The sequence below is a fragment of the Anabrus simplex genome, chromosome 4 (assembly GCF_040414725.1).
Source record: "Anabrus simplex isolate iqAnaSimp1 chromosome 4, ASM4041472v1, whole genome shotgun sequence".
Taxonomy (NCBI): Eukaryota; Metazoa; Arthropoda; class Insecta; order Orthoptera; family Tettigoniidae; genus Anabrus; species Anabrus simplex.
The window spans coordinates 88,482,082-88,494,439 of NC_090268.1; positions in this window are offsets into that span (position 1 = coordinate 88,482,082).

Below are 12,358 nucleotides of genomic sequence, written 5' to 3' on the forward strand. Positions count from 1 at the left end.
TGCCTGCTCTCATGTCCAGCGTTCTACCTAAATAGGGGTGAACTCATTAAACAGATAGATATTAGTGCTGTTTGTAGGGCGCGGGCTGGTGTTCCGCTCCCATGTCTCTGTCGTACCATCACGCGGGGAACACCATAGGTTGCCTGTACTTGCGAGTAGTACCACTAAATTCGGTACGAAATAGGTTTGTGATTAGTAGCAGTAAAAGCCTGGCCTGGTGGATTCCAGTACGCGTGCGTTGTACCCATGTGTGCAACACCGCGGGTCTGGGCGTAGCCTGTGAGTTGTACCACTATATGAGCAGCACCGTGGGTCTGCGTTGCCTGTGATTAGTACCCACTATGTGAGGAACACCACGGGAATACCGGCGCCCGTGTTTAGTACACCTAGGTGGGGAACCTTCTCGGTTTGCGTTGACTCTGAGTTGGGCCATTGTGTGAGACACACCATAGGTCTGCGTTACTTGTACGTATTGCAATACTTGTGAGTAGTACCATCTTTTGTGGAACACCGTGAGTCTTCGCTACTTCTGATTAATACCCCAACATGACACATACCATGGTTCTATTTTACTCGCGACATGTACCATTCTGTGGGGCCTTAGACGTGGATTTTGCACCCCCTTTAGACACCAAGCATCATTGTGCTTTATAAGTGGTTCCTTGGTCGGTAATAATGTTATTTTCGATCTGTATTGAGTCCGATCCACTGGTTTTTGTTTGTTTGTTTTGTGTTGAGTTCCTGTCCATCCATTCATTCTTCATGCCATATTTTATTTTTATTTTGGTCAGTGGATGCCTTTGCAATTTTTGTTCTTTCATTTCGTACCATTAGGGGCCGATGACCTTTGATGTTAGGCCCCTTAAAACAACAAGCATCATCATCATCACGATGCGCCATTTCGGTAGCCATGGCTCGAGAGTTCTTAGTGCTACTTGTAGCCTCTTTCGAGCGCACGCTAGCTGTGGATGTTGAACTGTGATAGCGGTGTCATCAGCGCAGAGGAAGGTTTCTGTTAGGAGAGCTACGTGTATGGTGTTCGCGGCTAGGAAGGCTTCGAGTTCATATTTTCTAGACCTGACACCCTGGCAGTTCCTTATTAGAACTCGAAGCTCCTGTGTATTATTATTATTATTATTATTATTATTATTATTATTATTATTATTATTATTATTATTATTATTATTATTATTATTATTCCGAGGTATCTGTGGAACACCCCCACGCCGCTAATTCAAACTTTGCGCCAGTTGAAACTCCTCTAGTGGAGGAAGTCTGAACTTTATCTACTGTGTTAATTTTCTAGTTTCTCAGAAGATGTCACTACTTGTAAATTTTGAAGTTTCAGAACTGGGTCGTTTTCGATGTATTTTTGTTTTGCCTGTAGTAAGAAGTGTGGACATTCTCTTCCAGATGGCACTACTGAAGAAATACAATTATGCACCCTAGTGCGAGGTGAAAGAACTATGTTTTTGAAGAAATTTTGTGTTCATAAGTTTGTTCTTTGTTAAATTTCTTTCAGTTATTGTTTATGTTGGCAATATTAACCCCTTCCTTCCGCCAGGTTTGAATTTAGCCAATCCCGAATTTCTTTAATTAATTAATGACCAATCAGGTGTATCTTCTTCAACTTGGATATGTTGCTTAACCCTAGCCAATAAAATTTTTGTGGGAGGGTGTTCTCATTCCTGAAACGCCTCGAACTTTCCACGAGGGTATATAAACTGCTGATTTTTGGGTCTCCGGGCCACTTCAGTAACATCTATCAGCGCGTAAAGTACGTAGCAGGGGGCGGGAAGCGCCTCTTTCTTCGGGCAGCAGTTCAGCCACCAGGTAATGGCCGTTTAATAACTTCTTTTCTTGTCAGCTCAGCAGTTTAACTCTCGGGGCAGGTCCGAAGCCTTTCCACCATGTAACTTTTCCCCTAAAATGTAAAGACACTTAGTATCAATTCTGTCTTTTAAACTACATATTGGGATAGAGAGTGCTTAACCCTCTCGAGCTCCCACTCATATTGCATTGAGGTGAACTTATTTTCACAACCGTTTCTTCCTTAACGTAATGTAAATTGTTTCCTTCTAAAAGTCACCTCTTTAGTATGGGATTAGCCCTTGAATTAACGGCCTAGTGCCAAGTAGGTTTTATATAAAGTGCATTAGGAGTGCAAGAACGCCTCCTCTCAAGTTGGTATTTCAGAGGCCATGTAATTAACCTGTTTCTTTACTTAATAGGCCTCAGTAGGTTGGGTACTTTTACCCCTGTTTTCATGTCCTTGGAGGACAACTTGAATGTAGAGTTTGGTGTGGCCTTTGATAGGCTTAAATTTTGAGAGCGAGTTGCTCTTTCTTGAAAATTGAGTGTTGTATGCCTCGAGGAGGCTTTATCGTGTAAAGAGGAGCAAGTGCTCCTAGGCATGATTGGGGTCTTCTGCCCCTTTGTTGAATTCTGTATATCGTAAGGTTGGGCTTATAGCTCAAGAATTGTGTGTTTGGCTCTCGGAGCCCAAATCCTGTAATCACTGTAATTGTACATTTTCGAATTGTGTTTCGGCTACTGAGTACCTGTTCTATTTGTCATTTCTTAATCTTGAAAAGAAAATATAACCTTGTTAAATTTTATCTTAACTTTAATTTCGTATTTTGAGACCTGTTCACCCCCGCACCTTCTTTCACCTCTGCACATCCACTATACTCCGTAACAATTATTATTATTATTATTATTATTATTATTATTATTATTATTATTGTTACCGTGTTTTAGCGGTAGGTAGAGGTGAAAGAAGGTGCGGGTGTGAACGGGTCTCAAGCTACGAAAGTAAAATTAATTTGAAATTTAACAAGGTTATATTTTCTTTTCAAAATAAGGAAATAACAAGCATGGCAGGTACAAAGTAGCAAGTCAAAAGGGTAGTTACAATATTTACAGGATTTGGGCTTCGCGCCCTGACTTCACAATGCTTGGGCAATCAGCTCAGTTTTACCCCAAACACAAGTTTCAACAGAGGGGCAGAAAACCCCATTCATGCCTAGGAGCCCTTGCTCCAAATTACACTGAAAAGCCTCCACGAGGCATACAACACTCAATTTTCAAAAAGAGCCACTCGCTCTCAACTTTAAGCCTCTCAAAGGCCACACCAAACTCCACCTTCGAGTTGTCCTCACTGGACATAGACACAGGGGTAAAATACCCAACCTACTGAGGTCTATTAAATGAAAAGAAGGTTGATTACATGACCTCCAAAATAACAATTTGAGAGGAGGCGATCTGCACTCCTAATACACTTTGTTTTTAAAACCTAATTTGGCTCTTAGGCCACTGATGCAAGAGCTAATCCCATACTACGGAGGTGACTTTAGAAAAGAAACAAATTTACATAATGTTAAGGAAGAATAGGTTGAGAAAAAAATTTCACCTCAAAACAATATGAGTGGGAGATCGAGAGGGTTAAGCACTCTCTATCCCAATACGTAGTTTAAAAGGTAAAATAGATACCAGATTCTTTACATTTTTAAGGAAGGTTACATAACGGAAAAACTTCGGACCCGCCCCGAGAGTTAAACTGCTGAGCTAGCAAAGAAAGAAGTTATTAATTGGCCATTACCTTGTTGTTGACCGCTGCCGAAGAAAGAGGCGCTTCCCGCCCCCTGCTATGTACTATACACACTGAAAGATGGAACAGAAGTGGCCCGGAGACCCTAAAATCAGCAGTTTATATCCTCTCGCGGAAGGTTCGAGGCGTTAGGGGAATGAAAACACCCTCCCACAAAGTCTTTATTGGAGAATAAAGAGAAACCCCTACACAAGATGAAGAAGAAACACATTATTGGTGGAAAATTAAGTTAAGAAATTCGGGATTGGTTGAATACAAAACAAGGAGAAAGAGAGGGGTATACAGCCAACTTAAACCATAACAGAAGGAAATTTAACAAGAAACAAACTTTTGAAATAAAAATTTCTCCAAAGAACAGTTCTTTTTCTTCGCACTAGGGTGCACTATTGTAGTTCTTCAGTAGTGTCCTCTAGAAGAGAAAGTTCACACTTCTTACTTCAAGCAAAACAAAAACACATCAAAAATGACACAGTTCTAAAACTCCGAAATTTACAGGTAGTGACATCTTCTGAGAAAGTAGAAAATTAATACCGTCAATAAAGTTCAGGTTTCCTCCAGCAGAGGAGTTTCAACTGGCGCACCTTTTGAATTAGCGGCCTGGAGGTGTACCGCCCGGTACAATTATTATTATTATTATTATTATTATTATTATTATTATTATTATTATCTTCGTTGGGTTGTTCAGCCATCCGGGGTTAGGAGTTCGGAGATTGCATTAGCCAGGTCCCTTAGCCAGGGGTAGGGGAGCATGTTGGCCATCATAACCCCAGTGGTTATGGCTACCGAGAGGTTCAGGTTCGGAAAGAAGGTTTTCAGGATTTCTATCCTTTCCCTGAACGCATTTACTGCCATGTTCCCCGCTGGCTTTTGTACCTGTTCCTGTGTAGTTGGTGTGATTAGTTTGGCGAGTGGGGGGGGGGGGGCGAGGGGGGTGGTGGTGCGGATGCCGGCTGACTATCGGCAGGTTCTCTGCGGGGGGTGGAGCTGGTCTGGGGCGGGCCCTCTAGCAGCTCGGGAGGTGCTGGCGTGGACTTAACCTGCCTTGGGTTCTATGCAAGGGGTTGGGCCTTCTTTTTATTATTATTATTTGAGGTCTTAATTTGGACGGTGGTGGGGGCTGATTGGGCTCAGGGCCCGGGGTTGAGTTCACCCTTCGTCCGTAATGGTTTAAAATTTAATATGCCTCCGCCTGATGGGCGCTGGTTGTCTGAAGGACGTTGTTTTTGGCCCTTTGTGCCTGACGGGCCTGCGGGACCTGAAGGGTCCTTTTTGCCATATGGGCCAGTTTTCTTCTTTCGTGAAGCGACTGTACCTGAGGGGTCTGCTTGGGCCTTAGGGTTGCCACGCTTGTTACCTTTCGGCCCTTTGCCTTGATGAGCGGCTTCGTAGTCCTTGCGGCTAGGACAGTCTTTAAAATTGGCCGCGTGTTTTCCCCCGCAGTTAGCGCACTTGGAGTACGCGGGGTCGTTGCCGTGGGAGCAGTCGCGGGACAAGTGGGAGGCGGCGCATCTGCGGCATCTGGGCTCCAGTCGGCACTCCGCCCCTGGTTGGCCATGCCTCTGACACACTCCACATTGGGGGCCAGTGGCTGGGGGGCGGTATGGCTCGACCGACACCAGCATGTTCGCGAGCATCCGCATTTTCCGCAGATTGTCCGCGTCTGGGGTGTCCGCCACGGCAACTAGGAATAGGTTGCCCTTGGCTGGCCTATTCCCTACTCGCATCCGCACAACGGAGAATGCGGGGATATCCTGTGCTTTCAATGAAAGCTGGATTTCGTCCGCATTACTTCCGTTAACGGGGGTCCTCACTACGAACCGCTTCATTGTGCTGTTGGGCAATACTTTTACAAAATTAATATTTAGCCTTTTTAGCACTCCGATAGCAGTTTCGTAGCTCTCGAAGCTTTGCATGTGGAGCCGGATCGCTTCATGCGCGTCAACTCTCGGCCTGGAGAAGTAGTACTTTCTCTGGTCGTGCGGCAGCCTTTTGAGGAGCTCCGTTTCGAGTGTTTTCGTGTTAGTAGTGAAAACCGTAAGGGGTGGTGGGTTGACCCCTTACGGGTGATCTGTTTCTTTTGTTGTGGTGGTGGAGGTGGGCTCTGACGAGTCTGCCTCTTGTTTGTGGAATGCTGGGGTTGGGTTGAGCCGATAGATGTTTCGGTGCTACTATCGACTCGGGTACTTGGTTTGTTTCTCCCGCCTGCCTTGACCTTGCGGTTCAGGGGCTGGGTTAGTTCCCTTTCCCCTTCCCCCTCTTCCGCCCTTTTGCCTCCCTGAAGCCGTCACCCAGGTTTTCCGGCTGGGTGGCTGGTACCTCGGGTTCGGTCACCCTGTGCTGGCTGAGTCTCTATCCCTCGGAACTCTCAGATTCGGCCTCCTGGGATGCGCATGAAAGGTCAACCACCAGTGCGGCCTCGTCCGACTCCGAGTCCGAGTTTTCCGCTCGCCCGAGTGGGGGTTGGACTTTAATTGGCGCCATTCGCCGAGTCCGCTTCTTCTTCCTCCTCCCTCCCTTGTGCGCTGATGCCTCTGCGTTCAGGTTGGCGGAACTGGGTCCCGCTTTCCCGGCGTCCCGCTGGCTGGCCACTGGGTTGGGTGTGAGGGTTCGGTTCATGTTAGGCGGAGAGGCAGCCTCCAGTTTGTGTTGGTGTTGCTCCAGTCACTGGCTCAGCGGAGCCATGTGACTGTTCCTTCCCATGCTCGGGTTCCGGCACATCGGGGCCTAGCTCCGGTTCCCGTTCGACCGAGCACAACGTCACGCACCCAGCTCGGCTTCCAGGCATCGCCTGCTCTTATTTCGGGGGTCAGCCCTGCGGCTGGCCGACCAAGTGGGGAGCGGCTGCACTGGTATGTGCGAGCTGGTTTGTACTGACGGGGTGCTAATTGGAGATGTCGTGGTGGTGGTAGTAGTGGTGCACGCATAGTTGTGCAAACCGCACTCCGTCAGGTAAACGTCCGTTGTTAGGTTTACTTGCTGAGAGTCAGGTGAGTAATCTGCTCCCAGCTCCTCTAACGCTTGTCGTTTCCTGTTCTCAGAGCAGGTCTGCCGCTGAGTCACCACCAGCTCCCGCTCGGCCGGGTCATTGACTTGAGCGAGGGCCGATAGTGAGACACTATGCGCGCTTGTAGCGTTGAACCCTAACGACATATTCAATACATTATTACTGAATAATATATAACCGATAGGGGTGGTTGGCGAGTGGCGGCGCAGTGATAACAGCGCTTTGCCCTCCGCTGATGAATTGACGGCCATAGAGTGGTCAGAGTGCCGTGAAAACGGCAACTCCTCACTCTCCGTCAGCTCTCGGTGATCGTCGTGTGCCTGTATGGTACCAGGCTCATTGACAAATTGCTCTTTCAAAAGATTGCTATTTTTGAAAGAATGAGCCTGGTCCCGTGTGTGTTTATGTGTGGACATTCTATTACGAGCTAGTAGACGCGGGATGATCCGTTGTTAAGCGGGTCCCTGGCCTACAGATTCCCTATCTAACCCTAGGTACCGAGAGGCGGTAACCGGCTGGGACAAGTAGTGTAGTCTCTCGAAGTTCTCTCCACGAACCTGCTACGCAGGCGTAGCATGGGGAGAGGTGATACTCCCACGTGGCGCGTCCCAGGTGGCGGATAGGGGGGTCCTAACCGGCTTGCCGGCGGACTTGAGGGAAATAAAATACCTCTCGCGGACCAAACACACTACCCCCTGCGGGTGGGGGACGCACATGTATAATACACCCGCGGTATCCCCTGCCTGTCGTAAGAGGCGACTAAAAGGGGCGACCAAGGGCTGACTGAATTGGAACCATGAAACAAATTTTGAATCGTACCATCACGCGGGGAACACCATAGGTTGCCTGTACTTGCGAGTAGTACCACTAAATTCGGTACGAAATCGGTTTGTGATTAGTAGCAGTAAAAGCCTGGCCTGGTGGATTCCAGTACCCGTCCATCGTACGCATGTGTGCAACACCGCGGGTCTGGGCGTAGCCTGTGAGTTGTACCGCTATATGAGCAGCACCGTGGGTCTGCGTTGCCTGTGATTAGTACCCACTATGTGAGGAACACCACGGGAATACCGGCGCCCGTGTTTAGTACACCTAGGTGGGGAACCTTCTCGGTTTGCGTTGACTCTGAGTTGGGCCATTGTGTGAGACACACCATAGGTCTGCGTTACTTGTACGTATTGCAATACTTGTGAGTAGTACCATCTTTTGTGGAACACCGTGAGTCTTCGCTACTTCTGATTAATACCCCAACATGACACATACCATGGTTCTATTTTACTCGCGACATGTACCATTCTGTGGGGCGTTAGACGTGAATTTAGCACCCCTTCAGACATCAAGCATCATTGTGCTTTATAAATGGTCCCTTGGTCAGTAATACTCTAATTAACTACCTTCTTTTTGAGTCTGATCCACTGTTTTTTTTGTTTGATTGTTTTTGTTTGTTTTTGTTGGGTTCATGTCCATCCATTCATTCTTCATGACATTTTTTTATTTTATTTTGGTCAGTGGATGAATTTGAATTTTTTGTTATTTCATTTCGTACCATTAGGGGCCGATGACCTCGATGTTAGGCCCCTTTAAACAACAAGCATCATCATCATCAAAATTATTATGCAACCCGAAATCACAATATTGTTCAAATAAAGCTGTTCCAAGACAGTCACTTTCAAACTTAACCAGCTACAAACACGAATGTCGAAGCACCGCTTACGTATGAGCCTGTGTAGGACTCGCGGAGTTTCAAATACAGCACACGCACAGCTCGAAAGAGAGTTGTAACTGTTACCGTGTTTTGGTGGATCAGCAGAGGTGAAAGAACCACGAACCTGCTTCGCAGCCGTAGCATGGTTAGAGGTGATACTCCCACGTGGCGCATCTCAGGTGGCGGATAGGGGGGTCCTAACCGGCTTGCCGGCGGACGTTAGGGAAATAAAATACCTCTCGCGGACCAAACACACTACCCCCTGCGGGTGGGGGACGCACATATAGAATACACCCACGGTATCCCCTGCCTGTCGTAAGAGGCGACAAAAAGGGGCGACCTTGGCGTGGACATGGATTGTGGTTTGGTATAATGTGTTGGACCTCCTGTGGATGGGAGAGGCTGAATACATCCATAGGTAATCCCTGCCTGTCGTAGAAGGCGACTTAAAGGGTCATGTGGCCATGGTCCCCTCTTTATTTTTTTTATTTTTCCGAGGGTCAGATGTAGACCATTCAAAATTTTGATGTGCGTGCTGTACGGCGATGGAGCTCCTATGTGTGCGACTACGCTCAAAAGCCCGTGCCAGCAACCACCCAGGACGCGGCGGGTGGGAGTGTCATGTACGCGGGCAGTAGTATCCGCCTGACAACGCAGATCCCCGCACAGCCGAATGCCAGAAGGACATATTATTATTAATTTTTTAAATTTATTTTTTCTATATTTAGTGCTCTGTACACGCTATGGGGTACATGCTATTGCGGGTGACTGGAGGAAGGGAGTCCTAGTGCTCATTGCCTCAGTCATCCCGTATTAGGCATCGTTCAACATCGGACCTCGGACAATACCTGCTACGACCAGGTGGGTATTGCCTTGGCTGCTTGGTTCGGCTACAGAGACCCCTGATCTGAGTGGGTGGCATTCGGGGAGGATGATTTCGGGTATGGCGTCGAAACAACTTCCGCCTGTCACCTCGGGTAGTTCGCTACCCAATTCTTTAACACTTGATTCCCTAAGGGGTTCAACCCCTTGGGAACAAGCGCAGCGAATTGGTCTGGGTTCCAGCTTCCCTAGGTTCCTGGTTGCTACCAGAACCGACGGGCAGGACTTCAATATGGTTAAATCGATACTTTTTAGTCGGCATATCGAAGGTGTATACGGTGAACTTGAGGACCTTAAGAAAATGCGCAATGGTGGTTTGCTCCTGAAGAAGAGCACTGCGCTCCAAGCCGACCAGTTGCTTAAGTGCGACCACTTGGCGACATCCCTGTCAAAGTGGAAGAGCACAAAAGCTTGAATCTGGTTCGTGGAGTTATTTTCCACCGTGATCTTATTCTGAATACCGACGATGAATTGATGGAAGACATGAAGCACCGTGGTGTGACACACGTCCGGCGCATTACGCGCAAAGTCAACGGTGAAGACTTTGCCACGGGTGCATTCATAGTCTCCTTCAAATTGTCGGTGTTGCCGGAGAAGGTCAAGGTAACAACCTATCGTTGCGATGTGAGGCTGTACATCCCGCCTCTTATGCGGTGCTATCAATGCCAAAGATTCGGACACATGGTATCTCGTTGCTCGAATCAGTCAGTGTGTGGTACATGTGGGAAAGTAGCTCACGGTGCGGAAGAGTGCACACCTCCGTACAAGTGCACTAACTGCTCTGGTCTTCATTCTCCTCGGGATCGGAACTGTCCGACTTGAAGAAGATCCAGGAGATCAAGACCCTGGATGGTCTTTCCTACCAGGAAGCGCGCCGCAAGTTTAATTCTCTAAATGCACCGGCCAAGACACTTGACTTCAGCTTGATAACACAGTCCCTGCCAGGTTCCTCATTTTCAACTCGAACACCTATTCAGAAGATCGCTGCGCCCAAGACAACGCGAACAAGCTCGAAGGTTGGTCCATCCCGGCCTTCGACCACCAATATACTGAACCCGAGTGACATAGGTCCATAGTCAGTCATGATTTGATTGATAAAATAATATATGGTACATTTATTGAAATACAGAAAACTTATTCCGTACAAGCTTTGTTGAAATAATAGGTTGAGTACGCGACAGGCTGGAGCCGTGACGCTTAGCTCGACACAACAACATTTAGCTACTTCACAGCAGGGGATCTCATTAGTTGGCGAACAAGGAAATACAAGTCCACAAATAAGTCTTGGTCAGAAAGAGAAGGGGTAGGTGACACAAAGGAAGCTCGCAACATGAGTAATGCGCTGGGATATTTTTGGCAGGACGGAGATTCCCGTGCCGTCATGGAAAACTACAGCGGTTGCGAGGACATTCGCTAGCCTAGGTTCGGGCAGGTGGAGATTTAAATCACGTGACCGCTTGCCGGCCAATCGCTAAAATTTGATGGAAGACTCAGGGATACCATCTTAAGGAATGATGGATGAGATATTCTCGTAACTTCAAAAGTAATCAGTAATAAATTATTGTGAGTACACGGATCGATGTAATGAATTTATTAGATGTCACGCATGGAAAAATAATCAATAATTATTGGCAAATTAAATAAATTGAAGGCTGGATTTCTTGGAAACCAGACAGCTTGAATGTCATTGGCTGGACGAAGACCACGTTGTAAGGGACGCTTCCGAAGGCGCGAAATGTGAGGAGCTAAATCCACCCCTATCTCCTAAATCTGTGATCGCCAGGAGTTCATATTTAATCCAGCAAATATATTAGCGGAGTGGATTAATTTGATGTAAATTTTAACGTCCAATTCGGAGTGCAAGTACCGATATTAAATTTCCACCCCTCCCTCAGGGGTATGACGTCAATGAATCCGCGAGGGAAAGCTTCATCCATATATACGGGACAAGGGATACTCGCCGACACACTTGAAATGAATCTCTGGAGCTGAACAGTCGGTCGCAGCTAACTTAGAATTCTACGGGTGTACAGTAACTCAACATTTAATGGCGCGAGCATCCGCCAGTGTTTATAAAATGTGATCGCGCTCAAGCAACATGAACTGGAAATAGTTAACGTAGGACAGTGTTTGCCAGTTATAAATATCAGTGAAGTAAATTAATTGCACTGTAAGAGAGTAATATAAATTGTACCACAATAAGTACGTAAATAACAGACTGTGTGACGAACAGTACTTTAAGGGAATAATAGCCTGTACTTTGCAATATCGAACCGCTATCATGAACACTTCAAGAGTGCCGTATGAAACGGGCGTATCGCGTCGGAGGACATAAATCGCGACGGGCGTAAAATTTGACACCTCGTCGTACGTGTCCAGGTCCATTGTGCGGTAATTGGACGAAGATTAAAATAGTGTAAAATATTAAATTTTTGGGTCTAGGATATTAATTTGTTATATGAAAGTTAAAGTGTTCAGTGTTAACGTTGTCAATGGTGAAGTTTTGTGATAATTAAGGTATTAGTGTAAAATGGTAAGGTGCCAGGAAATCTTTTGTGGAACTACGCCATCAAGAATGGAGGAGTAAAATAGCAGAGAGGGGCCGAAAGGAGCCTCTCATCTGCAAAGCTGTAATGGAATACCGAGAAACTAAGATGAGTACATAATGTAAATAATATTTGGGAAATGTTAGCGTGATTGAAAAAATGGGGATTATTTGATTAGACTTGGTTACCTTCTGTAACAAGATGAGTCGCTTAACGACCCCATCCTAAATTTGTAGCACGGACAGTAGTAAATAATAACAATGTAAATAATCGGTTTTTTATGTATTCAGTTTGTTGTAGATGTAAATTTTGTAGATATAGGGTAGTACGTTAAGTCATGCATGCATTCATATTTTCTTTGTATTCAAGAATAATTTTCTTTACATTTGATTTTGGTTATTATAGTTAAATAGACCCGATATGTGCTTTTCTGTTTGTCGTTTTAACGAGCTATGTAATGACATTGAAGGAAAGTCCAGCTTCGTCATACCAGTTGTGTTTTGTTGTTGATTAGTACGTTCACAGTTTCAAAGTGAAGTTGTTAAAATTTGTGAGAAGCGATTATAATAATAAATTTCCAAGTAAATCATATCTGGATTGATTAGTGCCAGAAT